The 24,566-nt window shown below is 42.2% G+C and overlaps 1 protein-coding gene across 2 annotated transcripts in view; it reads right to left on the reverse strand.

Moving 5' to 3' along the window:
• The window catches only part of DOCK1 (dedicator of cytokinesis 1), a 455,780-nt gene that overhangs the window by 177,717 nt on the left and 253,497 nt on the right, over positions 1-24,566 (reverse strand). The window lies entirely within an intron of this gene.

Here is a 24,566-nt window from a genome sequence, read left to right on the forward strand (position 1 = left end):
AGCAGATAGCAGACGGAGGCAGCCAGCAGGTGGGTGGCTGGGAGTGCACGAATGTGTGTGTGCAGGGCCGTGCGTGCGTGCGTGTGTGTGTGTGTGTGTGTGGTGGGTGGGCAGGTGGCTAAGTGGTCCCGTTGTCCCTGAGCACAGTGTATAACCTCTGGCGTCCATGGCTAATGATATCTTAAAAGTTTCCCTTGCTCGTAAACATTTTCCCCTAAATTAATGACATCTTAAAACACAGGACATATATCCTCTCCCATTAAATCAGTACAAGTCTGATAAAATTGTAGAATGAGACATACTTTCGACATGTTCCTAATTTTGCCCTATTAAATGAGTTCCCAAATTGCATTCTTTTACTAACTCTACCTTTACAAGCAATATATTTGAATGCCTGAATGTCTTTTGTATTAATTTGACATGCATGCACTGCAGTGAAATGTTAAAGTCCAATATTGTTCCAATTCATTTTATATCTATAGTATACATATATGCTTCCAAATGAGTCCTCAAAGGATGCATTATGTAAATTGAACAAATACAATAATGATAATATGGTATCTTCCATTTGCCTAGAAATGTAAATTATTTGTGAATAATGATAATTGCTGAGATTTAGATTCCAAGTTGGTGTTCAGGGAAAAAGCTAAATAATGCTTGTTTTCCATTGGAGGGATGATGTGTGAAATAGCAAATGTCTATTTATGAATATGAACCTTTGAAATTCATAACTATTTGGCATCCAGCTGGGTTCAAGAGAAGCCACCTCTGCGTCTTCTTTACACGACGAGATGAAATCTTTTGGGTAATGGTCTGCATAACATTACAGATTGGTCAGTCACAATGTGTCAAGAGCTGTGCCAAGGCCAGTAGAACCATGGCCCCAATTCAATTGTGCCACAGATTGTCTTCTGGCCCCATTTTATAGGCTGTGAACCTGAGCTGAGAGGTGTTCCCATCTGAACGAGGTGATGGCAACCCTGGGTGTGAACCCAGCACCGCCGACGGCAAGGCAGCGCTTAGTGTAATAGCTAAGCTCATTTATTTCCCTCTTCGCCCGATGCACATTTTAATTCTTTCTCTGAGAATTCTGAGGCCACTGCTGATGACCATCGTGAGGTAGAGAGTCACTTTCCCGCACCCTGAAGTCTTAGAGAAAGATGGAAGAGGAAGAGGAAAAGGTAAAGGCCGCCACAGACGATGACCCACCTTCTGCCCTGACAGAGCTGTCTGTGAGCCAGGCCTCTTCTTACCAGACAAGGACCTTTCTTGAGGAAGAAGAGGCCTGCATCGGCCAAGGTGCACATTGCAGGGGCTCACATTAATTTTCTGCAGGTCACAAGTGTGAAACAATGGCAACGCACACATAAGAATCACCTAAACCACAAAGCCAGTTATGTCTAATCAGAAGCAATATACCGATGTGCTTCACTTAAAACATCAAGTGCTAAGTTGGAAAGCAAGACCCCGGAGCGGACTTGAGGATGCTGGCATCCTGAGCACAGAGCACCGTTCATGAGAAAAGCCAGTGCATCAGGAGTCTGGCCAGATACTCAGACAGGAGACACGGATATACTCGATTTAGGGAGCAGAATGCCATGGAATGCTGCAAGCTCATGCAAAGCAAAGGCTGCAGAACTGACACGATGCAGCAAAGGGAAAACTAACGACAACGGAGCAACTTCCATTAAGCCAGTCCCAGCAAGAGGCCAAAGGCCCATCGGGAAGTCTTCTCTTTGGATGAGAACACCACAAAGAAGGTGACCAGAGGCCTCTTATTTAATAGGCTGGAGGCTAACTGGAGCAGGCCTGGAGGAAGGGACAGACACAGGTCATCACCAGGAGACAGAGGTCAGAAGGCCAGGCAGGGCCTATGTGCTCCTCACTTACCCTAAGGAACATTCCAAAAGGAATCGATACAGTTCAGCCATTCCTTTCTTAGAGGAAGCACATTCTGCAATCCCAATTCTTTTCTAAGCTGAAGCTTTGGACCCCACTAGGAAAGGGGCAATGTAGCTGTTAAAATTCACGGAACTGCACCCCCGTTTCCTTTGGAATGGAGTCCCATTCACGGTGACCCAGTATTTTTAGGGGAAGCATCATGGATATCATGAAGCCTATGGCTACGTGAGCACTTGGAACTCTGAGAGCAGATTGGTGAGTGTTCTAGGGCGGTTCACCTGGGTTGTATGGAAGCTGTATCTGAGACCAGCTTGACACTAGAGACAGAAATGGGGATAACTGCGAAAAGGTAACTTATTCTGCAGGCTCAGAGGAAAATTACTATTCTGTGCTTTTTAAATGATTAATTTGAAATGCATTTAGAAGTCGTGTGAAGCTTTTATTTTATACCATGGGTAGGTGGGCAGCTGGGCTGACAGTGGTTGTGCAGAATTCCTCCTGGAATCTGAGCCTGGAGACCAGGTTCCAGCCCTAGTGGCTCAGTAAAAATGCATAAATAAATAAAATAGGATATATTCCTTATGACTTCAAAACAATGCAAAATAGGGACAGAGAAGGCAGGATACGGTTGCAGAAAATTTAAAATTCAGGACACGGAATGCCTAATAAACAAAAATTGTGAACTTCATTAGTAATCAAAGATGAAAACGATATATCATTATTTGCTTGCCAAAATAGCAAAGAAGTATTTAAGTGATGACAACGTTAGCACATGTGCAGGGGATGAGAACACTTGTACACCACTGGTGGGAGCAGAAATTGCTATAACCTTTTTAAAAAGTGATTTAGCAGTACGTTTGAAAAATGTTGGGAAAAAATACTCATCTCCTCAGAGTAATTCTATTTCTAATAATCCACCTAAGGTAGTAATTCAAAATAGGAAATATTCTGCCCAAAGCTGTCCATTGTATCACTGAAAACATCTAAATGTTCAACAGCAAGAAACTACGTTAAGTAATATGATATTTTGTAGGAATGCAAGATAAAATACTGGATAGCAAGTCAATTTGAATCTCAGATAAACAGAGAGAAACAAGTATGTCCCGAATACTGAATTGGAGATATTGTACGGGACATCCATATACTAAAAATTTCTGTGTTGTCTATCTGAAGTTCAAATTGAACTGGGTGTCCTGTATTTTTATTTACTAAATCAGGCAATCATACTATAGCGCTTTGATGAAATGTTATACAGACATTGAAACACTAAACACGAACCATGCGAATATAAAATATTTGAATAACATGAGAAAAAGCTGGAAGAACAAAACTGGAGATAGTTACATATATACTATATGTATATGTATATACATATATACATATATACACACACATATTTCATCGCTATAAAGACTATAGCGCAAGAAAAAAAAACAAAAAGATTAAAAACGAGAAAGAATACCAAATAGTCATCAGAGGCGGCAGAATGAGCCCGATTACCTTTGTAAACACAAAATATGTTGATGTTTTAAAAGGCAGTCCTGAGACAAAGAGATCTCACCTGGCAGCGGGGACCAGCTCTCCCTTGTCTCTGAATCCCACATTGGTTACTCCCTCATCCTCAAAAATATCACTTACAGGGCTCCCTGTCTGTGTAGACCTGGTTACTGCTTTGCCTGGCTCCTCGAGCCGGCACCATCCTAGAACTACCCTCAGTGTTTCATATCTGTTTGGGCCCCCAGTGCACGAGGCAGGTGGACAGGTAGAACAGAGGACAGGCAGAAGGGAAGATAGGGAGCACGGAGACGATGCAGTATGGAGAGCAGGTGGAACGGGGGATGGGTAAAACAGAACACAGATAGGATGCTGAACGGGTAGAACTGAGAAGAGGCAGAAGGGAGAATGGGTGTCGAAACGGCACATACTGTGGTAGGCAAGTGTATATGAGATGTCACTGCAGGATACAGAGACAAAAGGCTAAAGAAAGGACAGCTTTTAGAAAATGGGAACTTCGGATGAGTGTGAGGGCACAAATGAGAAGAAAAACTCTCAGGGAATTGCATTCACAGTCCTGAGGAGTTATGACAGTGAGGCCCATTTACATAATGGAGACAGTCCTAGCCACGTGACCTGAGGCGGGCTATGAAATCGCTCTTGGTAAATCCATCAACCAGACAAGACTGTTCCACGGGACACACTTTGCTCGGAGCACAGATCTTCTCTCTGGGACACAGGGCAGAATCTTAACTCTCTTTGAAATGCTCAATGCCAAGGACGTGAGAGCAACTCCAACCCCCAGAAGCTGCTGGAGCTGCAAACAGTGACCCCGGAGCCCTGAGTCTGCAAGGCAGGCACCAGTTTGAGTAAAATAATTCCACTTGTTGAAAGGGGGTTGTGCTGCATGACTGCCAGTGGGGATTTATTAGGAACTTTTAATCATGTTGTCACCAACGCGAGTACTTTGAGGAGGAATTCTCATTTATGTGGTTAAACATCAAATATATTGAGGAAAACAAACCTACCTCATAATCATTATTAAAAAGTAAAGAAAAAGTAATCCTCCAGTGACATTTTCAATATATTGCTAAATGACACTGGGCAAGAAATGCAGGAAAGGTGGAAAGATGTATGATGTGGTGAATTCTGAATGACTTTCATTTTGGGGGAGCATTCAAGCCAAAGAATCAAGGCTGTGACGCGACATTATGAGAACTAGAATACAGGAAAAGGGAATGTTAACTGAAAGTTGGGTCTTCCACTTTAAAAAGCAGGTGTGACTTGAAATAAATCCCTGTGTGGGTAAGTTCTTGGTACAGATAATACAAAAGCCCTAGAGAGCACAGGCTTTCTGCGTTCAAGACAGAAAGCCAATGGTGACATGTTTAAGGGTTCTAGTGTTGCAGTTTGCAAAGGTATTTCTTGTGATTAATTAAATATTTGATTAAGCATAAAATATAATAAAAAAGAAACTGAATCAGGTTCTATTGTTAAAGCTGAAGTTCTTAGAAAAATGAGTTTTCACTCACATCATCTGAACTCACTACACCTTTTCCAGAAAAGCAATTCATGGTAAAACCAAGGACTGTGTTTTGTTCCTTTTTCCATTTACAGAAAATTTCAGTCCCATGATGCTTTTATCCAATGTATGGTTAATTTTTACTCATTTAGTTTCCAAAATATTGTGATTCCTTATTTTTTAAAGGACCATAGAATGAAAAATGTTTGTGAAAATAAACTACACGAAATTAAACACACTATGGTTGTTCAACTACACTAGTGCAATCTATTAGCTATTCTCAACTACTGGCAACAAAATGAAACCGAAAATTTAAATTGAGTGCTTGGTTGAATTCACAGAGTACTAGTATTTTATATCATTGCAGACACTATAAAGAAAGAATCTAATTTTAGAGACAAAATCAATTTCAATTTTACAGTGGCAGTAATTGTAGCAAGATGTTTATAGGCCAAATATACCAAAAGGGCATATTTGGATCTTAAATAACCCATAACAATTATTTGCTACTTATTCAATGTAATAAATAACACATAATCACATTTGTTATGAGAATAAAAATAAAATAAAATCAACTTTTATATATACAATTATTATATATATATATATATATATTATACTTTATGGTATAATGAGGAATGTATATTCTTTATACATATCTTCTTAATACGATTCATTTGTTGCTAACACAAGTCAGGGAGTAAAGCAGAAAATTTTATATTTATTTTCATAAATCAGATAATATTAGAGCCTTTAGAATCTTCAAAGTCTTCTCCCATGATATACAATATCTTTAAATACACTATAATAGAAACAACAGTAATTTGGTCTTAATAACCTTACCATTGAAGGGAGGATCGATATGCTCACCTATTTTTTTAATTGACTTCTCTCCATAAAGGACATTCTTACCATCGTAGTTATAGATTAAAGTTGAAAGTCGTTATTGAATAAAATGAAATTCCCCCATATGAATCACAAAAGGATACTATCCTCAATATTATTTATATTGGTTGGTTGAGTTGGTGAGGAGGAAACTATATCACATACCGTGTGTTAAAAGAATTAACTTAATGAATCCTCAGGAAGATGTTTTGAAATATGAGACTATTGGATAACGGACACAGAGTTCACCTCAGTTATAAGGTATTATTTCTGAGGAGATACTTATTTATACGTAAATATATGCACACGTTGTGTGCATACACACGCTCGTCACTATACCTCATGTCACATAGAGCTGGTCCGCTTAAGACCACCTAAGGCACCAAACTGACATTGGTGCAAAATGTGTGGGTGTTTATTTCAAAATCTACTGTGGGGAAGTGTGACTCAATCTGGGGGTAGCCAAGAGAAACTCGGCCAAGCCACGTACCTGTCTAGCAGGTGTACAAAGGAAAACACAACAAGCATGAAGCACAATCCCACTGGGGCTCCAAACACATCCCATCTCCCTCTCACCACAGCCCTGAGGAAAGCCAAGGTTCCTGAGATTCTGAGCAAATGGGACCATCTGGAATACACCAGGGGAAACTGACGGGCTAAGGCCAAAATGATGAGAAGACTCAAAATCGTGCAGAGCACTAACAAGTACGACTCAACAAATTCTCACCGAGCAGGCACTGTGTTGAAAGCGCGGAGTTCCTGGAGGCGGGTCGGAAGGTGACTAAGCAGAGCCCCACCCAGGATGAGACCCAGGGAGCTTGGGACACAACTCTTTCCCAAAGGGACCAAGTGAGAAGGACACAAGAGGGTGCCTGAGCCCCCCTGGCCATTTGTGGGACCACTGGGACAATGTGAGTATCAAAATGAACAATGACAGTCATGGATTCTAACACACTGAATTAAAATTAAAAATCCATAAGCCCATACTGATACACAAGCCTGAGGACGGTGGGGAACGAGAGGCAAAGGTCAAGTTATTCCTCACAGAAGATGAACAAATGGAGATGAATGAGAGAATCAGTAAGTCAGCAGTGTCAACTCGTAAAGTAATGGGTGATTCCAGCAAGGATCCGCAATGGGTATTGAAACCATTAGGTCACCGTCACGGGGTGGTGGGGGGAGGGGCAAAAGGTATTCACTGGATCTGAGAATAGCACCTCACAGATTCTTAAGGGCATACAATCAGTTAAGTAATATTTTATATCAAAAATGTTTACTCAGGAGGAAATGAAAAGACAGATCCAGAATAGGGGGCATTTGAAAAGACAACTGACCTGATCTCTTAAAAAAAGTCAATGGGGAAATTTCATTTGGGGTAGGTATTATATTACATTAGAAAATCATTGCTAATTTTTGCAGGTCTCAATATTGTGAATGTATAGAAGAAGTATTCTTAGGAGATACATGAAACAACTAGGGATGATGTGCCATGATATGTGATGAACTTTAGGTCTGGCAAATTTACATTCTAATGTATACAAATACTCAGTGCAGGGAGGGCAGGGTGACATACATATGGCCAAGTGTCATAAGTGGTGGATGTATTGATGAGTATATAGGTCTCACTGTAATCCTTTTCCAATTATTTTTGTAGCTAAAAAAAATTTCAAAATTAAAAGCTGAGGGAATACAATTTCTACCCATAGTCACAAGAACGACTGCTGAATATAATAATAGGAATACAAGCGATGATTTATCTATTTTAAAATACACTTGGGGGCGGGGTAGTGAATGGCTCTAAGCAACCCAAATCCAGGAATATTCACTGTCTGAGGAGCTAAAATATAATTAAATGGAGGGTTGCACTGCTTTTGCATATAAAGCTCCACCATATGCATTCTTCTCAGATGAAGGAATGGTTCATTTATTTGGACCATTCTGGCCTTAACAAAATTCAGTGAAAGTGGGAAGGAAGAATAAAGCATCCTGTTTTCCCGCCAAATATGGGTCTTAATTTCACTCACATTTTTTTCACTATTTTAAGGTACTTTTCTTTTCATGATAAAAGTTACACAGATATTTGATAGAAAATTAGTTTAGAAGTCAACAGGCTTCCAGAGGCCGACGGATAGAAATAATCACTTGACCCAGATCAAGAATACTGCACAAAGTTGAACAGGCTATTTAAGCTCCCTGAGCCCTAGTTTCCTCATTTGCAAAATGGTGATAGTGATTTTAAAATCTGGAATTCCTGAAAGATTTACATTAGTTATGATTAGTTACGTACGTAAGGATATTAGCACAGCTATCGAATGACAGCTACAATGGTGGCGGTGGTGGATATGATGGTTTGTAAAATACAAAACACACACAGGAGAATAGTTTAAAGTCACACAATTTGCATACCAAAACCACAACACATTCATGACAAAAACAAAGAGAGCTGACAGAGAGATATACCATGTTTATGGTTTGAAGAATTTTTATAGTTAAGATGCCAATCAACAGACAGTCACAAAATGCTGGTAGGTGTTTACTGTAGAAATTAACAATCTGATTCGAAACTTTACATAGAAAAACAAGTGACAGGATGCAGCCAAAGAAACTTTGAACAAAGGGAAGGACACACACTACCTAATTTTAAGAGTTATTATAAAAATGCAGATATCAAAACAATGTGGTACTCATTAATAGATATATAGATTAAAAAAAACAAAAACTGACCATACACATATGATATGGTTCATTGATTTTCAACAAAGGTGCCAAGAAAACTCCATGAGAAAGAAAGCAAATCTTTTCAAGAATTGATTTTTTCAAATGGTACAAACAGACACCATATTAAAAAGAAAAGAAGAAAAGGCAGGAAGGAGGGTGGACCCAAATTTATACCAGATACAAAAACCAACTTAGAGTGTATCATAGGCCTAAATGCAAAACGTAAAACAACAAAATTTCTAGGAGAAAGCACAGGAGAATACCTTTGTGACCTTGGATTAGGCATGTATTTTTTAGGATACAAAAAGCATGAAACATAAAAAAAAATAAGTCATACTTCTTCAATATTAAAAACTTTTGCTCTTTGAAAAATACTGAAAAGAAATGAAAAGGCAGGCTGTGGCATTAGAGAAAATATCTGCAGAATGTATATCTGACAAAGAGCGTGTATCCAGAATATATAATAAACTCCAAACATTCAATAATAATAAAGGCAAAAGCATCAAAATCAGGCAAAAAAATTTTCAATACATACTTTACAAAAGAATTTAAAAAAGAGACATACACATGGGTAAGACACACATGAAAATACGTTCACTGTCACTAGTCAGTAGAAAAATGGAAATTAAAGCCACAATTAGTTACCACTACACACACATATTAGGATGGCTAAAGTTAAAAAAAAAAAAAAAAAAAGGAAATTTTAGAGCAACTAAAATTCTCCCATATTGTTGGTCTAAAGGCAAAATGATACAGCCATTTTGGAAAACATGCAGTTTCCTGTATAGTTAGTCATATATTTACCATATGACCCACCCATCCTACTTCTAGGCATTCACCCCCCGCAAAAAAAAAAAAAAAAGGAAAATATGCCCACAGAAAGATCTCTGTGCAAATGTTTATAGCCAATTTTATTCATAATTGCCAAACATTGGACACACCCTACATATCTCCTATCTGGTAAATGGGTCAACAAACTGTGGTATGTCCATATTGGATATAATGCTGAACAACAAAATAAAACTACTGATAAACTATAGTGACAAAGGGGAGGGGACTGATGCCAGAGGTGCACGACGGACTTTTTTGGGGAACGGAAATATTCTAAACCTTGCATTCAGTGGTGGTGATAGAGCAGAACACATCTGTCAAAATTCGGAACTAAGAAGTATAGATTTTACTGGAGAACCTTAAACATATATACAAAAAGAAAATTTGAAAGCCATAAAATTCCCTATAAGTGTTATTCAGCTAATATTGATATTTTAGTGGCTTACTTCTTGCTCTTACACACATTGAAGCAGACTCGTTTTAATAAAAGTGGGATCACACTTTAATTATGGTAGCTTTCAAATGGTTTTATTTACTAGCACAGTCCTACACCATTGCTTATGTTTTTCACATTTTTTTCTTGAGTATCCATGCCAATTTATTCCTGTACATGAACTTTAGAAGCATATTATTGAGTTTGAAACAAGTCCCATTGGAATTTAAATTGAGATTCCATTGGATTTTTAAATTAATTGAGGAGGCTTACAGCATCGGCCTTCTTATTTATACACATACAATGCCTCTCCATTTGTTCACGTCTATTTTCATGCCATTCAGGAGTATTCTGTGGTTTTCATCATATGGATCTTAAACAGCTCTTGTAATGCTGTTCCTATGTGGAGAAGTGCTTTTTTAAAAAAAGATTTAACATTTCCTATATGTTTTTATCTATATATTTGGGGAAACTATTGAATTGGATGTGTATATTTTGTAATTGAACTTACAGAACTCTGTTACTACAGTTTTTGTTACATCCAGGGGGAGGGATTCTAAAGACATCAAACCAACATCTGTCAATAATTTTGCATTGCCCTTTCTAATCGCTCTAAGCCTTACTTCTGCTTCTATACTTACTACACAGTCTGTCACCACCGAGACACTATTAAGTTGTAATAACAGCCATGTCATTGTTTTCGTAGAGGGGCATGTCTTCAGGGTCTAATTTTTTACACTTATTTTTTATCTTATGGAGACATAGCTGACATTGTGTAAGTGTAAGGTGTACAACTTGTTGATGTGATACATTTATATATATAAGTATATATGATTACCATTGGTACCATCAGCTAACACTCCGATCAAGTCACATAATCACCATTTCTTTTTTGTGGAGTGAATACTTAAGATCTAGTCTCTCGGATACTGGTTTAAGACAGACTTCATGGATCATATTACAGAAATATCCCTAACCTGGAGATCATCTCTAACAAAACATGTGAAGCTAAATAAATACGGTTATGGATATTATGGCAAAAGGAAGAGTTTTATTCTTGAAGAGCAAATGGATCAGCAAGAAAATTAAGCATCAAACGAGCACATAGGGACACTTTAAATTTTTATTAATAGGGTAAGGCTGGGACTTACCCCACCAAACATAATTATGTAGGGCAAGCTATAATAAAACTACACTCAGAAGAGCAACTTTGTAAATAAATCTCATTTCCTAGGAGGGGCCTGAAGCCACATTATTTATTCATTCACTGAAACAGATCCAGAGGCTACTGTGATCAGGCACCGTTCTTGACACCCTCACAAAGCTCATACTCTATTGGCTGGAGCGTATTGATAGGCCAAACATTCCATTCACCTGGTGGAGTTGCGGTAAATCAGTGAGGAAGGAGAGAGACCCTTCGGCACCTGGAGGGAGGTCACATCACACACCTGGCACATGCATCCTGTGATGTTTTCATGTAATACTTTGCAAAAACAAAACAAAACAACAAACCCTCTTGGATGTCCACTTGTTGAGAAAAAATATTCAAGGGGATATCAATCAAAATATATAGCAATTTACCCAGAGTTGTGTCAACATTATTCATTGTCTATACATGAGACATAATGAAAATACTACAAGAAGCCATTCCACTTATCATATCAAAATTTAGATCCACATTTTGTCATTTCCAAATTACTTAGCATTCATCATGAAGGTACCATCATAATTTTAATTAAGGAATACAAAATATTGGTTTTTTGAGAGTAATCTCATTGAACAAAATTCACATATTTTTAAAGATTAATTTTTTTTCTTATGACAATCATAGACATTTCAGTTATTTTCCTCACACACAAAATTAAAAAGGAAGCATCACAAATCGAATCGGATTACCTTTACCTGAAACAAACCTCTAATCGCAAGTCACATAGAGAAGATGTAAATTGGAAGTCACTTTGCAACAGATGTTCAGTCCAGATATTTATTTATTAATCTCGCTTAGACGAGATCTTAACAGCATGCCGCGGAAGGCAAATCCACAAAGTGGTACTATAGTGAGTAATTTTAATTACATTCCAGAATCACGATGTGTTTGTAAAATTGAGTATGTTTTTCACCAGTTAATTATCTGGCTAAGCAGTTGGAAGTTTGTAAATCGTAATGCTCCTAGTTCCTGCCTGAACAAGAAGCACAGTGGATAATGCAGCCCACTTGCTTTAAATTTAAGTCAACTGGTGTGTCATGAAGGGGCAAAAAGAACAAATCTCGGCCGACCAGTTGGGCACAAGAAAGGTCAATAGGAGGCATTTGTTTGAAAGAATCAGGAACCTTGAACACTGCTTCTCGGGAATTCTGCTAAACAAATTATTTGGGATAAAACCATTATCACAAAGAAAAAGCCAAATTTCAGGACTCACGTGGGCAAATGTTCAGGTCTACAGGGACATCCCTGAGCTGCTCCGACCTTCCCCACACCGCCCGATGCCACCGCTGCTCTGTCCCCAAATTCCTGTGTTGAAGTCCTACCCCCAAAACCTCAGAACACGTCTGGACACAGATCATTTAAAAGGGTGATTAACGTGAGGTCTTTGGGGTGGGACCTAATCCAATCTGACTGCTGTCTTCCTAAGAAGAGACATGCAGAGGCACACAGAGGGTGACCATGTGAGGACACAGTGACCAGGAGGCACCTGTGAGCCAAGAAGAGGCCTCAGCAGAACCCAACGCTGCCAACACCTTGACCTTGGACTCTGGCCTCCAGCACTGGGAGGAAATGACTTTCTGATGTTCAAGCCGCCCCACCCCCACCCCCCACGCTAGGGTATTCTGTCATGGCAGCCTGAGCAACCTCAGGTAACCTCCTTCTCCCTCATGTTGCCAGCCACTGTCCCTGGGGTCCTAGAACGGGCCCTCCAGCCCACTTTAGAGACTGTGCTGCCTGTGCCCCCTCAAGAAGGCTCCTCCCCAGGATCACCTCTGTCCCTCCTTCGGAGCTTGGCTCCAAGGCCTCCGGTCCCAAATGCGAAGACTGCCACATCCCATTTCAAACTGTAACCCGTCTCTGTCCCCAGCACGTCTGACCCCCTCCTCCGGACTTCTGCACGCACCAGTCCCCTTCATACACATTCCACACGCTACCTACTTACTACAACCATTGTTCATCATGTCCCTTCACTAGAATATAAGCTCCACGAGGGCAGGGATCTTTGTTGGGCGCCAGTGGAACGCGTGGGCCTCCAAAAGACCAATAAATCCATGACAACACTGACAGAGGGCATGCACTCTGTCGATTTTTTTTTAAAAGAATATGTCAAGTCAAAGAAAAGAAGACGGCCTGACATCAACAGGTCAAAAGGGGACGTATTCAGTCTGGCGCAGGCCGTGACTCACCACAAGGAGAGACGGGTTCTATTAACCAATAAGAGAATGCACTTCTGATGACGTTATCGGTTTATTTCTGAGTCTTTTTAAAGCTCCCTCAACCCACAGCTAAATGGCACCATTCTGAAGAAATTCAAGCACCTAAGTCTTTTTCACAATACACCTGATGTGTATGTTCTGAGACACTGAGAACACCGGCAAGTTACTGTACCGAACAGTCCTGAATTCCTATTTTCAAAATGCCCCGCGGTGGGAACTTGGAGTTAGAGACCAGCGTGACTCCACAGCCGCCGACCGTTTCTCTAAAGAGCTCCATCTCCACGCTATCACTTTCAAAGCAAATTTAAACCCGGCCCTGGAATGGCCTGATGAGTCTTAAGGCAAAACTACCTCTTGTTTAATGGAAACTGCCTTAACAACGACAGTCCGATATGCTGGAGAATTTGTGCCGTTTTGTACGTGGAGCGAAGCGGAGGGCCCTGTTACAAGCGTCTGCGGGTCCATTTACTGGCGGAAGCATGAGTGCTGCCTGTGGCTTCAGCCCCCGCAAGCTTCGCCGGTGGCTCAGGGCCATCGGGTCAGGACAAGCCTCCATCAAAACACAGGGCCAAGGTGAAGACCAAACAAGAGTGCACTGGTCCCCACCCAGCGATCACTAGCCGGCATGTCCTACAACAAGAGGAGGAAGCAGCAAACCTTGTTTTGCCAACACGTTGTAGAGCATCTGAGGGAACGTGCTGCCCAGTGCCCTGTGTTGGTCCCTGCCCGGCCAATGAGAACACAACTGTGTCTTCCTGCCACCTGGGGACTGGGCAGTCTTGCTGGGACTCAGACACAACACAACTCGTGGGAGGGCGCACCAGGCACCCTTCGTCCACATTTCATCAGGAAAGAGGTAAGTCATGCGACCAAATGACTCAAGGACCCTCACTTGACACCCAACAGCAGTCGTTTCATAAAGAAAATTAGGCAAATGGGGCTTGTTTGAAATACTGAAATTATCTTCAAGCTGCTAATACTTTCGTGATTTTTACCAGATGGGAAATCTACTTGGTAACTATCGGCTCTCAGGTATAAGGCACGTAGTATATTCAAGCTGAGGGTTATGACGGTAACAAGGAAGAAACAGCCCGAGCTCAGAAAAACCCCGCGGTTTATGGAAGGCTCAGTGTCCTCCCTTGTCACATGTGACTCTGAGGGAGCTGAGCAGGGCTGCTGAGAACTCATTCTCCGTCCAGCCCTAATGTCAATCTCCCAGTGACTGTGTCTGAGCCACAGGGACGGCCTCAGTGTCTGCGCCCCCCTCGGAGTCATGAATCCAAGGGGACCTCATTCCCAGGCTGCCAGCGTGGAATGAGGTGGGAGGGTCCCGCTGCCTGGCACCCAGAGGCGGTGGAGACGATTTGCCCATCACGGTGGCTCTGCCCCTTCCTGTGCTCTGCCTTCCCTTTGTGACTCAGCATAAAGTGGCTTCTTTCAACCAGAGGGCAACATGCTGGCTCCACAAAGAGCAGGGTCGTTTTGCTGCGGCCCAGGATCTGTGCAAAGCGCCTGGACATCCACTCTGGCCACTGATTTCAGTTAAAGGGCTGTTAGTAGGTGGCTTAGAATGAAGACGGTGGTAGACGAGAGAGCCCAACCCACACCCATCTTGTGTCCGCTTCCTGCCAGCCACATGGGGACGCCATGGGGAGGACAGAGAGGGAGGCAGTGGGAATGCCACGTGCAAAATGTGTTGGGTAGAAATAGCTGCCAAACATCCACGCTGGCAGAGCCCTACGAGTCTAATGTCACCTGCCCTTGGGCCTTGGCCAAGTGCCTTTACCCACCAAGCATAACCCTGCTGCCCTGGCCCAAGGAGAGGGTGTCCATGACAGACGCTCTAGAGCAACAAGACAAAGACTAAGACGAGAGCAAAGGTCCAGAAGAGGACGGGCCGGGATGCCCACCATGGACAAGCGGCGAGAGTACACGTGGGCGGCTGCAGTCAAGGCGGGCAGCCAGGGGGTGTCCACCATCAGCTAGGTCCTCAGGATCCCCCACGCACTTTTCAGCAAACGTGTGCATGATCACCGGCCGTGGGCCAGACCCGGTGCTGGGGCTGGGACTATGAATGGAAATAAACCAACAGGGTGCCTGCCCGTGTCTAGTAAGAAAGGGCCCAGTAATGAAGCCACTGTGTGCAGCACGACAGGGTCAGGATGGGGTATCAGGGGTATGGGATGGGAATGCACCAAGGGTACCCAGGCAGGTGGAAGAGGGGATGGGAGAAGGGAGAAATCCAGTCAGGGCAGAGGTCTGCCGAATCACAGCGGTGGGGGCATCAGGCGCCTGAGAGCTGGGAGCCCCACAGACCTCTTTACAGGAGCTGGTAAGAGAGGCGGGAAGGAATCGGCAAGCCAAGGCAGAGTCCGGGCTCCTGGCATGGAGGCAATGGGCTCTGGGGGAGCCGATGGGCTGGCAGCATTTGCCAATCCGTTCTTATATTTGACCCTTCATCAGAAGCCAAGAAATAACTGGGGGGTGGGCCACACTCCTTGCTCGATTTTCCTTGCCTTCGTGTTTCCCGTGTCTTCTGTGGAACCATTCTACTTCCAAATTAAACCCCACTTCAGCCCACAATCCAGTACGATCAAAATGATGGGGAAAGAAGGTTGCGTGCTAGGGAAACTGCAAAACTCCCCAAACTTTGGTGTTCACTTAGAAATGAGCATATTATTATATTAACTGCTTCTCACGGATGACAGGTTTTAATTGGCTTTCTATTTGCACGCTCTTGTACACAAATGCAATTCCTTTCCCGGCAATTACAGAGGGAAAAGTGAAAAAAGATACCTTTGAAGCAATTTATAATCTTCTCAGCTATATGTGCAACAGTTAGAACTCAGAACGCTAACTCCACCTTTAGACACATCAGATTAAGCCCTGCGTTTGTTTGCTGGCAATATGGAGCAACATGAGATGGTGACATGTACAAACAAAAGACAGGCTCAGTTCCATCCTGTGTGATATGATTGTTCTGGGGTCCAAAAGGAAAGAACAACGATCAGAGAAAATGTCAAGATTCACAAACCAGAGGCACGTGCTACCTGCTTCTCTTCAGGGAAGTCTCTGCAGACACCCCTCTCCTGCCTGGAGCATGGATGGAGGAAGAGGGAATACGCTTTGTTTGATGAAAATTTATTCCTTCCCTGTCATTACCAATAAAACATGCAAGTAAAAAAAAAAAAATGTCAGTTTCGTACTTAGAAAATTCAATTACAAGGGGCCTGCTAACAAATTATAATTCTTGTTCCTCCCATCAATTACTTTTTATATTTTTGACACATAATCATGTATGCCTTCCAAACCTCTCTAATTCATATTTACTGACAGAGAGAGGATAAAGTGGTAGAAAATGTGAATTTTAGGATATATCTTATAAAATAGATTATATATATGTACATGTATAGTAACATTGAAAAATAGATTACAAAAGCATGTACAGTGATTTTTCTGATGCCTACTTCTAATTTAATGGTTATATATAACTTTTTCTTTCTATTCCAGCACCCCAGTTAACAGTCATGTTCCTTAAAACATACTTGAACTTTCTACTATTTTGAATTCAAAGAATTTTTATTATGTACACTCCTCCTTGCCCTTCCAGAAAACTCATGCTTCAAATTTTCATTGATTTTTTTTATTCAAAATTATTTATTTCAAATAAGTCAAGCTATGGTGAAAATACATACATATGCACTTTAAAACATTAGTGTTTCATAACAGTCTACCTCCATTCTAAAAAACAGGCTCCAAAGTTGTCTTTGGATATAATTAAAGCAGGATATTTTTTCTTATTAAATAATTAATAGCTCATGCAGAAACTGATTTTCCAGGCACAGAAAATAAATACATGAATTTTTAAGAAGCAGCATATAAGCCCAAAGCATGGTTATAAACATGTATCCAAGAAAACATCAATGTCTTAACATTTGTTGTGAGTCTGACTTATTTTGATAAACTAAGTACAGGAAACAAACCCCAGTAAGTGGAACTCTCACTTAGCAGCAGCGCTTGGCACTATTTCACTCTATCCTTCACCACTGGGTGCTGCAAGAAACACAGCCCCACCTTGCTTCTTACTGTCAGTTAAGATCTCCTGGTTCCTGCACATACAAGGAAGAGGAGTGAGCTAAAAGGGAGGAGTCAAGGAGGATGGACCAATGTCATTAAAATGCTGCCACTCCATAGAGACCGACATTGGTCCTGCAGAGCTAAGGGCTCATTCATACCTTGTGTCTGATGCTCAGGCTTCTCTACTGGCTCCTTGAAGAAGAGGAATATCAATATTCTACTATAATAAGTGGGAATTGGCAGTATAAGAGCAACCTGGAATTATTAGTCTCAAAAAATTGTGAGTTAAATAATAGCATGTTATTAAATTAGAACCATTAAGAGATCTTTTTGATAGGACTAATTGACTTTAGTGTTTAAACATACAAAATTTAACAGTTAATATGCTTTTGTACATATCCCTAAACTTTTTTTTCCAAAATATCCTCACAAGATGCTGATTTGTGTTGTTCCGAGTTTTTTTACAGATTGTTAAAACTAAATAATCAAACACCTTCATAAACTCAGAGTGGTTTTCAGGGTTGATTACTTCACTGAGATGCAGTATCACAGTAAAGGAAGATACTAACGCCGGGAACCGGAGTGAGGGGTGTAGCGGGGAACGTGCTGGATGGTCTCGGTGACTTTTCTGTAAGTCTATCCTAAATTATAAGGCTAATTGTTTGAAACGTAGAAATGCAACATCAAAACAAGGGGGGCTCTATCTAGAGAAACTGTAAAATGCATCAACCATGGGAACTTGTTCATTATGTAAAGATTTCTAATCGGGAAGATAGGACAAGAAGAAACTTGCATGCGTCATCCTATTGCCACTCAATCAAGTCTGTCCTGATGTCAATTTGACACACTCTGATTTAAGCATGTTGTGAAACTCAGATACAGCAAAGGAACTAGTGTTTGAAAGAGATCTTTAAATTTCACAAATCCAGTATTTGTGGGTATGCTAAATACTTCTGTAGTTCCTAGAAGCTTATTGTGAAAAAAGATAAATTGCACCGGTATGGGGAGGGTTTTTATGATGGGGTGTATTGTTCAGAGTCGGGAGGAGACTAATGAGGAAAAGGTGATTTAGTACGCTAATTACACACTTACTTTTCAACAGGTCATTTGTAAGCACAAATCCTGATTAAAAACAAATGCAGGAGAGGCCAGCATGTATTAATATAAAATCTGACATGTGTACCCTTTCTGTACCGCTCCTGAAAGCCCAGACACAGTAAATTCCTCCTTACCCTTGTCTAAGGATGACAAAGAAATGAAGGATGCCATTAGCACTGCCATCTCCCTGGTAGCATTTCACTGAATTTAGTCACTGTCACACACTCACCATGCATGTTACCCAGTCTGCACATGGCACGTCGTTTTACTCTCCGCCCACGGAGGTTGATGCCTCCATCACTTCCCCGACAGAAATGCTGGGCACCAAAAGATGCAGCATGTCCTCCCAAATGTTGAATTTCATCATTTTTTAATTCAAATAGCACTGAACTCTACATTAAAGTAAGGAAATAATTAAAGAAAATCCAGTAAAGGAAAAATAAGCCAGAAAGTGTAGGTTCCACACCAGAAATCATCCTTTGAGACACTTTCTGACTCCTGGACGGCCCACCATCCCCCACAACGGACAGGTGAACAGACGGCCCAGGGTAAGCTGCTATTTGCAGCAGAAGCCAAACTCACAAACTCCATCTATTTCACAGTAATACCTCAACGAAAGGGACATCTGACCTGGAGGGTTAACAGACTTTTGGGGCATCTCCTTTGATTGGGAAATAGCAACAGAAAGTAGGAGGGAAAAACAGGGAAAGGATCTTGAATTTCAATACGGCACAGACAATGGGTATCAACTGTGGAGAGTGGACAGATGTGTGAACTTTCAAAAAGCATCCCTTTGTCTCAGTGCAAAGTGTAGGGTCACTGCCAAGAGAGCATTCTTGGCTGGGAGAGTGAGAAGAGTTTGATGATCACAGGTACCAGGTACGCACGTGAGACGGGACCTGACGGCAGTCAGAAGCCACCAGTCCTGCTCTTCGTTCAGCGAGCTACGCAAGTCACCAGTTTTCTCTTTTAAAGAAGACTCCCCCACTTACCTACCCCCGAATCAAAAGGTTACGACTTCATTCCATTCTGAACCAAAATTATCTATCTGGCCCCACTATGACTGGTACAAAAAGAAAATGAGCAGATTCTATTTACACACAAGAATATTTTCAATTGTGCAGTCTCACAGATGCTACTGCATATTAAGTCAAATTATGTTTGCATTTCTGTAAAAGAAATCCCCATTCAAATGCTTTAAAGAAGATTCTCGTAGGTTAATAAGAGTAATTACAGTCCACAATTTTTATAGCACATAAAAATTTTCCAAGTGGCATATTTTCCTCAGATAAATGTGACCAGCACACAAGAAAACTTTATTCTGCAATAAGCAAAAGCGTATTTGAGCATGCTCAGATCACCCGGATGGCGGCATTATGTGAAGTATGACTTTGCCAGTATTTCCGTGAGGATCTCCAAAGAGATAAGAATCTGTTACGTGGTCTTAAAATGTATTAACTGAAAGTATTTTTCAAATATTGCTTTTCATTTTTTAAAGTAGATGGAAAGTCCCTAGGAGGTCAGAACCGCCTGGAAAGTACAGTACACTCAACAGACTGCCAGGGCACACAGTAGGCTTCTCGCCGTTTCAGCTTCCAGCAAATTAGCATATTATCAGTTTAGGACAATTATAATCCATACACAGTATAACTAATAAAATAAAACCCAGCAAGAAACTGCTTAAACCAATTACACTATGCAGTTTCACAGAAATAATGTGCAGAATCCAATTAAAAAAAAACAACAGTTTTCATTTCTCAAAGCTGAGGATCACAGACAGAATCAAGTTACAGAGACAGAGGAAGGTGTGAGCAGGTGTCCCATTAGCAGACATGGTTCTAGGTACAAAGTCCTGAGATGCCTGACTCTGGACCGTTTCTTGCTTCTCCTTCCCACACCGTCTCCCTCCTCCTCCCCGCTCCCTCTTGGTTACAATACAGCCTCCATGAGGACAGGAAACCAGTGTTGGGTGCAGCCCGGATGCTGCAGGAAGGAGACAGGGAGAGTCTCCTCAGCCACCACCCTCCCCCTGCCCTGGCCAGCCAACAGCTGGAGGGAAAGGGCCAAAGATGGCCAGTGTGCACCGGCCTTTGCACTTGCCGAGAGCAGAGCTGTAGGGTGAACGATGCAGGAACACCAAACCCTGCCCCTCATCCAGACACCCTGATGGAAAGATGGTGGACCCAGCCATCAACTGCAAGGTCGCTGCCCTGTTGTAGGATGGCTTTTCTTCGCATTGGGTACAAGGCATTTCTCCTTTAAAAAGCGGCTCAAATCCTCACCCAACTCCAGCTTTCTTAAGGAGCTCTTCCGTCTGACAAGGGAGCTCTTCCATAAATGCCCTGCCTGACTGCAGTGGTGAATGCATTGTTCTGACGGCCAAAACCCTTATGTACACTTAGGAAATCAACGAGCCAGAATCCTATTAGCAGTGTAAGGCCCACTCTGGGTGTCCACCGGGGGTCTGGGCATCACAGCGGCTGACAGACTGGAATGTGAAATATCGCCAAGAGGAAACGTGATGGAATTCCAACACACTTACAGAAATGGAAGCCCCGACCATTTACTGATGTCCGTGAATGGCTTCCAGTCCCAGCAAGGTGCTGCTCACAGACAAGACAGCCAAGGAGACGTGATACGTGGGCATTTTTCCTGAGTCACACACAGCATTTCATTTGTAGCTTGTAAGCCTGCACTTAAACTCGTTTTTCTGTGCTGCTCCTCTAATCTCCCCAGTTGATATATTAAGAACTCCTTTAAAATGTGTTTACCCAGCAACACTGCTTGTAGGAGTAGGCCTTAAGGAAATAAACCTCAATAAAGAAATATTTTAGGCAGAAAGATGTTCCACGCAGCATTACTTATCCCTGGGAATGACCTAAATATTTCATCATTATAAAATAGTTAAGAAAAATAAGGAACACTCCTTTTTGGCTGGTAACATTTACAATTTACAGTGGATGTGAGAAAGACAAAGCGACAACATGGAAGCAAGTGCCTGGCCTGGGATAGCAGACGTGGGCCGCGAGCGAGTGAGAAATGCAGGTGGAGACCTCTAACACATGGAGGAAATGCAGGTGCAGAACACAGACCTTTACACAGAAGGTCAAGATTGACACAGGGAGAACATAATACAAAAAAAGAAACAAAAAATATGAGGGGAGTGACAACAGCGGCTGGACTAAAAGACACCATAAAAGACAAGGAGAAAAAGTGCTCAGAGAGGTGAAAGAAAAAGAATTTCAAGTTATATACAAGGGATTACAGTGTTGTGGATTTTTCTAAAAATCACAGGTTTTGGTAACAGGATTCCAGTTCACTCATATACGAAGGGTGCAAAAAAGTATGCACATTTTAAGAAAAAAAAAACTGTATTAAAATTACGCTGATGGTAACCACTTTGAGCACCTCTTGTAATGCAGAAGTCAGTTAGAAGTGACTTGTATTCATCTTTTGTCATCAGTATATAGTGAGTATTACAAATTTAATACAGTTTTTTTCCTTTCTTAAAATCTCTATACCTTTTTTGGCACCCACTGTATAATGTAATACAGAGAGATTGCTTAATCTCTCTGAGTATCAACTTATTCATGTATAAATTTGAGGTGATTCCGTCTACTCTCGAAGGCTGTTTTGAAAATGTCTGATGCTTAGTGGAGAGTTACATGTATCCTCTCTGTCCGTCCACCAGCAGCTAGGAAAAGGAAAGCAAATGCCCGTGAGAGATGCAGAAGGATGGGGACAGCCATAGGCCTGCCGACGTGGTCATCGAGGGGCTCGTAGGGACCCCAGGACAGAACAGTTCCGGAAAGGCAGAAGTGAAAAGTGAGAAGGCAGGAGGGGTGGCTGGAAACGGAAGCAACAGCTATACATTCTCCAGCAAGGCACAAGGATAAACAGACTAGATGGACCTGGATGAAGGAAGCATGGACAGCAGTGCGTCTGGGCCTAGGAGGGTTCTAAGCTCAGTGCAGGAATGGAGCGGAGATACGAGAGATCAGAGACGCTAGAGGACGTGGGAAGAGTGAATGCAGCAAGGCCTGAAAAGCTGGGGGAAAGAAAACAAGGATCAAGCAGAGCTGGCCTTGAAAAGGAGAGGACACATGCGTCTCCAGTCCAGGAGAGAATTGCAGAAAGACATACAAACAGGCACGGTGGACTGAGAGCGAAGGGAGCGGGAGGGACGCCACTCCCATCCGATGGTGTGGAGCAAACATGTTTACAAAGAACAACCGACGCGCCAGGAGCTCAAAGTGGGCGGTTGGGTCATCTGCAAGGCAGCAAGGAGGGGACACAGGCGGATGCTATGAGCAGTAACAGAAAAAGAAGTCCTATCCTGCGGACATGTATACCCTGCGGTGCCACCACGCAAAGCAGAACTAGAGACTGACAGACACACGCAAACCTCTAAGAGCAAGGGCCGTACCCTGGTCTCCAAGCAGGTTCGCCAGCCTGGAATTTTAACCAAATGGAAATGATGCCAGTTCTGAAAGGACAGCTACATAGCATGGGACACACACTCACTCGGAAAAGAGACCAGGATGTCACACCTGCCTACGTTCTCCTCAGGTGTGACTCTTCTGTGAAATTAGCTCTTTTGATGTTGCAAAACTTCACCCACGTTGAAAAGTAATGAGAAAGGGCAGCCCTCTGACACTTGGGGAAAAGGGGGTGTTGGGATACGTGTGTGCTTCCTGATTGGCAAAACTCTAGCCCAGACGGTGGCGGGGTGCGTCGTCACTAACTCATGGGGAAGTTACGCACTTCCCAGCAGCCGCCCTTTGCCCATGTGCAGCGTGGGGGGTTCAGGCTCTTCATTTTCCAACAGGTGGAACGGTGAGGTCGCCCAGCCCAGAGGCTGCCGCACGTGGTCATAGGGTCGATTTCCAGGTGGTACCTGTGGGGACACGCTCGCTCTGAAAGAATAAAACTCCTCTGACAAGTTTCCACTACGTAACAAGCGGTGTTCCCTTCCAAAGCTGCCAGTGCTTCTAAGGCTATGCACTGACCTCTCATCTCTGTCTAGCGAGTACCTGGACTATGCACGTTCACCTTGGTTCCAAGGACTTTTTCTTCTTTTCGACCAAGTGTTAGAACTTGGGAGGAAAGCTCACAGAAGCCACGTAAGAGCGGATATAATGAACGGCATCTTGACAAAAAGGTTCTGGTAGCTCCCAAGTGACGCCGAAGAGTAGTTTTTGTTTTTGTTTCCCTTGCTGCAGTCCAAGGATGTGGCAGACTCTACACCTTCTAGAAAACCATTTCATTTATGAATTCTGCAACCGGTCTCCTCCCCGACACCCAGGTATCACCGATTCTATTATACCAATCCTTGTAAATAAATCCCCCGTCACAGCTCAGATGTGTTTACTGGGGAGAAGCATCCCTCTCTGTGAGTTTACATTCCAGACGGACGGTGCAGTCAGATAAGTCAGCGGCACAAACAGAAATGAATATTCACACCGGCTTTGAATAGAAGCGGTGTGGATCCTCTGGCTACAGGTACAGGACAAGAAAAGGGAAATGTTGCTCTCACTGCCCTTGTTATACAGATGTTAGGAAAACTGTTGTTTCCTCGGGTTTTTTTGTTTGTTTATTTGTTTGTGTTTGCTATAGAATGTTGGTTTTGACTATTTTAAAAATATCCATAAATCATCCCATTTACGTAGGGTTTTTCTGCCTCTTCTTTTCTTTAGCTCTGTGTAACTTATTCTGAGATTGACCTTACAGAAGCACATTTTAAGCCTCTGAATGGGATTTGGTTACAAAAAGTGTCCATCAGTCAAACATCCTTATCCAATCCATCTTGTCTATTTCAGGGTCTAAAACAACAAGGCAGAGCTACCTGTTCACAATCCATCATTATTCGTACCTGCTAGCAGGAGCTCAAGATAAACAGGTACAGAATTTAGCTGAGGTTTCTGTTTTAAATTATCTTGGTTTAGATGCCCTGGGCTTCCAGGGGAGCCGGAGGCTAGGAGGCAGTGGGCACTGTGCTCAGATTCAAGCCACAAATCTGTTCCCATCACGTGTGCTGCACATTTGAAAGTACAACATCACAAACATCATAAAGATCAGTAAAGATCATCAATAGCTCGTCACTTGGGAGCTATTCTGGATTAGAAAATGAGAATGAGGACGAGCCTGAGGAGGAGCCACAGGGCCAAGCCTAAGTGTTACTGT

Source organism: Rhinolophus ferrumequinum, chromosome 16, assembly GCF_004115265.2.
Source record: "Rhinolophus ferrumequinum isolate MPI-CBG mRhiFer1 chromosome 16, mRhiFer1_v1.p, whole genome shotgun sequence".
Taxonomy (NCBI): domain Eukaryota; kingdom Metazoa; phylum Chordata; class Mammalia; order Chiroptera; family Rhinolophidae; genus Rhinolophus; species Rhinolophus ferrumequinum.